Raw genomic sequence first — 6411 nt, 5'->3', positions numbered from 1 at the left:
ATATATATATATCATGAAAGCTCAGTAAATAAGCTTTCTTCTATTGATGTATGGTTTGTTAGGATAGGACAATATTTGGCCGAGATACATCTATTTGAAAATCTGGAATCTGAGGGTGCAAAAAAATCAAAATCCTGAGAAAATCACCTTTAAAGTTGTCCAAATTAGGTTCTTAATGCATATTACTAATCAAAAATTACATTTTGATACATTTACAGTAGGAATTTTACAAAAAATCTTCATGGAACATGATCTTAATTTCCTAATGATTTTTGGCATAAAAGAAAAATCAATAATTTTGACCCATACAATGTATTTTTGGCTATTGCTACAAATATACCCCAGCGACTTAAGACTGGTTTTGTGGGCCAGGGTCACATATAAAGAAGGACTCAAGCAGGAAAGGGCACAATGTTTTGACAAAGTTAATAGGTGCTAAAGAGATGAACAAGCAGTATTTAAAATATTAGCCTAATATTTCACCTGCCTGACAGGAAATGATAAGAACAAACAAGATTCTTGCCCTGGTTAAGACTGGCCAACCACACATGCCTTTTGTTTCTCAGGCAGTTTTTTGAGAAAGTTTCTCCTTTGTTATAACTTTTGCCAGTCTATAATACTCCAAATGTTTTTCCCCGATCTGACCAACGAATACAGCCCAAAACATGATGACAACCTACCATTTTAAAGGAGAAGTCCAGTGTGATATTGACCTAAAGTGTGTTGAATCATGATACCGAGTGTGAACTTAACTTTCATAGCTCATTTCGGCTTGTCCCTTGCACTCCGAAATCTGGCGCTAGTTAGCCGACGCTAACAACAGGTTGTCATTGAGGGTGCCTCGGGCATCGGACTAGCCATGTAAATAAATCACTGTTTTACACTATTTACGAGGCACAAAGTAGCTCCACACTTCATTGGTAGACTTCCAAGGGCCCTAACATTTAAAACGAGACATTGAGAACTTTGAAAAAGCACAGGTAGTTTATTTACAAGAAGATTTATACAGACAGTCCCTTCAGGAAATTTACCGTTCGCCGCCATCTTGAATTTAGTCACGATAAGTGGAGTGACGAGCAGGAAGGAAACTACAACCTGATAAGTTACGGGAGTACCCGAAAGATCAAAAACAAACAATGTAGATTTAATTTCAAAGCCGCATTTGCTCATATTTACCAAGGGTGCCAATAATATGGAGGGTATGTATATACACAATATACATTTTGTGCAAATCTCCAGCTACACCACATGTACATCCAGAGTAAACTAACAGACATTGCCTCGATGCTTCAAATTAGTCAAACGGCTTTCATTCTCATTCATTCAGTCATATTTATCATTATGATTTCTCCTATTTATATTTCTTTGAACGGTCTTATGAAATAAGCAGCATGTTAGCAATAGTGAGGAAATGTTGAACGTTTAAATAGAACCATTTCTCCAACCTTGCTAGCCTTCACTGGCAGTTCATCTGAAAAACAAACAATCAGCTTTATGTTAAACCTAACTTGTTTTAAAGCCTTTGCATTGGCAATTTTGATAGCAAATACGACATTCCTCTGCACAGCAGGATGTTAAATCAGCTAATGGGTTCCAAATGAGAGATTCTTGCTTAGTTAGCGTAGTGGCTAACCCTGTGTGTTTAATGTGCTTCGTTAGTTCAATGCAGTGTACCCAACCACACAATAAAGCATCCCTGCACCTATAAAACTTGTTTGTGTTTAAAAAAGCTTTCTGTGTGCTAACTGACAGCATAAGTCAAGTACACTTGTCAAGTGCAGTTTTGGTGGCTGTCTTGCTCCAAAAAAATGTGGGCCCTGCCTTTTCTTGACAGTTTGATTATTGCACAAACCCATCATTGCACATAGTGTTATTTGCATGCAACTGCGTTTCATTCCTTGGTTTCACTATGTGTAAATGGGGCTTGAATGTGGTTTCACTATGGGTATATGGCATTTTATTTCCTAGTACTTCAGCAAAATGGTTGGCAAGTATGTATACATTTGATGCCAGAGCCTGAGAGAGTTTTTTCCTTCAAGTTGTTGTCTGCTATTTTAATCAGCCCACCCATTTAGAGAAATTATATAACTGATATTTTTTGTTGGTTAAGTTAGTTGCCCTGTAGAGGAGGACAGGAAGAGCCATATACATTGTTTCTTATGCGCACCAAGACTGCATTTATTTGATCAAAAATACGAGTAGCAGTGTGATATGTCTAGGAGTGTTGAGTTACTTCAGTAAAAGCTTATTGTATTAAAAGCTCATTGTATTATGTAGAGTATTATAAAAGAGACTTACTGAGCAAGTGTGATTAACTGCATCTGATACTGCATTCATTCTTCAGCTCAATCTCATACTCACAATAAAACTTTAGTTTTAATACCCGTTGAGAAAATCTTATACCTGATCTCATGATGAAACTGTATCTGTGGAAACATTTTCGCGAGACACGAAATACGTACCAATAAGTACATATCACTGCCTTTTCCAACAGAAATGAACACTAGAGGCTGTAAAACAGTGAGCAGTTGTAATTGTTTTGTTCACTGTTATGATTACAGCTCCATGTTTCGTTTTCCGGATGTAACAAACTTGCTCTGTAGCTCAGCCCGCACAGAATTGGACTTCAGATGTGGAATCCTTGGGTACGAATCCCATGGGTCAGATTGAAAGAGCCGAAAGATGAGAGATCAAAAAACAAGCTACAACGGCATGCTTGCAATTGTGTTTTTCCATCACATTCGCTTTTTAGATTTAGGTGTAGTGCGATGGTACATTATTTGAAAACGTCACAGAGAATTAGAGTTATAGTGACACTTAACGGTTATTTCAAGTCACAACTGTGGTGACGCATACAAAAGCAATGTCATCTAAAACGTATCATATGTACGTTCATCTGTTCCGGGGAGGGAAAAAAAACGAACACACTTTTAACACCACTGTGGACATTTTTTTGGGAAACTATAGTGATATTTTATATACGCAAATTTTATGTGTACTAAAGACTTTAAAATATCACTCTTTAAAATGTATTGCACTCCACTGTATACTGCTCAACTGTGGTGTAATTTTAATATTGCAAAAATGAAAAAACTTCAAGTGGCTTATAATGATGCTTTAAGAATTGTGCTTAAAATTCCCAGGTGGAGTAGTGCCAGTGAAATGTTTGTGACTAACAATGTGCCTACTTTTAAGGCTGTTCTGAGAAATTTTATGTATAGATTTATGTGCAGATGGACTGAGTCTAAGAATATGATTGTTGTATCACAAGGTAGTGGCACAAGGTACTCATCTTGCTTCTGGAAACATTGGACCCGAAGCTTGTATGTGTTTTAAAAATGATGACTTTTACATCTTTTTAAATGTTTTGTACTGTTATTTTTTATTTATTTACTTTTTTTTAATTTATGTATTGTTTTGTCTCTATGGTCCTCGATGTGTCTTGAATAAAGTTGATTGATTGATTGATATGTATTTATTGGTATGTACTTTGTGTCACGTGAAAATGTTCTCACAGGTATGTTTTCATTATGAGACCAGGTTGGATATCTTTGTCGTACTATCCTTTCATTTGGTAAGGGTGATTTCCGTTGACAACTTCCTTATTTACAACCGTGTTTTAGTCTCTTTCAATACAAACGTTTTTACTGCTGACTCACTCATGAATACAGTCTTTTGTTGCCATCTAAATCTAATGGTGGAATAATGTAAGTAAAATTACCTTCACTAAACACAGTTTCTCAATACTAAATTCTATTATTAAACAAAAACATAAAAATTACAACAACAGCCATCATAAAAGTTGATAGGCAATTCAGTGAAAAGTACAAAGGCAGTGCTCTGATATACAACATTAAATTTACCTACAATTTAACGTAATGAGATTTTGCCCTCATCCAAAACTATTTTCTCTGAAACAAATAATAGATTAATGAGACCAAAGGCTGCCCCGTTAGATTCACCCTAAACAAATTATATCTCATGTTTATCCAGTATAGAGACATAAGAGCCAGCAGCAAATTCCTGAGGATCTGGCCAAGGTAAGGCTGCTGTTGGCGGGTTCATGAGCACTGAATGGCTGCTGATGCCCTGGAGCAAACATCTCAGAAAACAAAACTAATTTTCAATCAGACATTATCTTTATCAACAAAATGCGTATTTGAAGTCTGAACAAGTAGACTGTTGCCTGAAAACTCTAAAAACTGCATTTTGTGATACAAAAACTATTATTTATAACATTTTTGTAAATTTCGACATCCGCCATGACACTCACTGTGAAAAATACTGCAAGCGGAGTGATACAAACACTGAACCGGTTGGAGTTCCGATATCACTAGAATATTACACTTCTCTTAGCCAATCAGATTCAAGGACCATAAAAAAACTGTTGTATATAAATACATTGTAAAAGGCATATTAAGTCCATAAAAAAAAAAATTATAATAATTTTTCAAACCATGCTGTACATGTCAATAGTTCAAAACATCCCTCATGCCTCCCCACTAACACACACACATATGCACCCAACCCATATGTACACAATTGCATAACATCCGCCACTCTCCCCTACCATGCATGTATAATCTCAATAACATCCCATCCTGAAAAAGTAAAGAACTCCAGCCAGAGTGACTAGCATTAACCTAAATTAATATGCCAGTCACATATGCCGTAAGACGCTTTAAAGAGGCTTTTGACTTATTTGGAGACCTTTGTAGGAATGATTTGCAGCCAATGCCCGTTGTTTTTCTTTGGGGAATGAGGAACGTAGGAGATGATGAAAGAAACATCCTCCTCTGTTTTCCTTCACTACCTTTGATCTATTGCCTTTGCCAGTGCCTGACCACTACTGAAAGAAGAAGGTCTGCTCAGAGAGTATTCACACATTTTCCTTGCTTGTGTTTCATTTACCTATATCCGGTGTGCCCAAAGAATTGAAGGAAATGCTTGTGGGAAAACCCTGTACGATAAAAACAAACTATAAAACAGTGCTTGAAATCAACAGCAAGGAAACAAGATCCTATCACGCTGGGCACACATTAAAATGCCATTCTAGAATGTGCTATTGAATTAAAAACACTACACCAAACCCAAACAAGTCTGCGGTCAGTAAGATTACTTTTGTGTATTTCAAAGTCGTCGCTTATGCTCAGTAAGGCTACATTTATTTGTTCAGTTTAATTCAACGTAATAACGCCAAATTGATTTTGTTGTATCAGATTAAGCCGTATGACATTGGTATCACTACCCAGTGTGTCTATAACAATAAATAAACAGTTCTTATATTGCTGTGACCAAGTGGTTACTATACTTTTGATTTGAGGTCGCGGCTGTTTGATGAACCTGCCAATGTTTGTGAACTGCCACTGTTTGTGCCAGTGTGCAAAAACAAATATTCGGGTAAATACAAGAGTATTTCTCTAGATGAGAGTTTACCACTAACTACATTGGCTGTTTAAATGGCAGAGTTGGAGTACAGAGGCAGTGGGATGCTGATCATATGCCAGAAGTCACTAGAGGGGCTCGATGGGGTTTTAGCCACAGAACGTCAGCACTGGGGCTCCAAAGATCACAAAAATCAAGGGTTGGTGGAAACGAGCACCATATGATTTGTAGATTGAGTACAAATAATGGGCCCTCATGCACAGAGAGGACATTTTTGCTATACATTTCACAGTATATACACAGTAGATAGTTTAGAAAAGTAAAAGATGTGTAGGGTGCAAATGATACTGTAATTGAAATATGAAGCAAAAGGGTATAAAGGGAGAATGGGGTAAGTTGTGGATGGTATGAAAAGTATAGGTTTTCAATCAAAGTCACAATTTTACTGTTACATTATTTAAATCTAGCTAAAAAGCCTGCAATTGTCTTTTAATAATAGCGTGTTCCATTGTGACAACCTGCCCCCATAGAGTTTGACAAATCTCACTGCTACTAAGCTGTGTGTGTATTCAATGAATCTTCCTATCTTTTTTTTTTTTTGTAGTCAAACATTTAAGGTATGTGTACAATACATATAGAAATTTAAATGAATGAATGAAACCAACTTTGAGAAATGCAGTAAAATTGTGACAACTAATCCAATTGCTCCTAATAGTTTTAGTGGTTTAATATCCTCACTGATCTGTGCAGATCATGTTTTCATCTGACTAATTCAGATGAAACCAGAGCCTATTTTTATTAGAGCTAACACAGATTCATACATGTAATATTTGCATAATTTATGTCATAAAGCTGACATGTCTGTTGAAGAATGATTTATATGCGAGGATTCTTTTGAGAGCTTCCAGTGTTTATTCTGTGAGTGATCACATTTGACTGGTGTTATTGTAGGTTTTGTGTATAATGCTTAGTTTCAGATTTTGTTTGTGCGCTCAGCCATAATTTTCGGAAAAGCAACCAAACACC

Source organism: Garra rufa, chromosome 12, assembly GCF_049309525.1.
Source record: "Garra rufa chromosome 12, GarRuf1.0, whole genome shotgun sequence".
NCBI classification, from domain to species: Eukaryota; Metazoa; Chordata; class Actinopteri; order Cypriniformes; family Cyprinidae; genus Garra; species Garra rufa.
The sequence above is the reverse complement of the archived record's forward strand: the minus strand, read 5'-3'. Positions refer to the sequence as shown.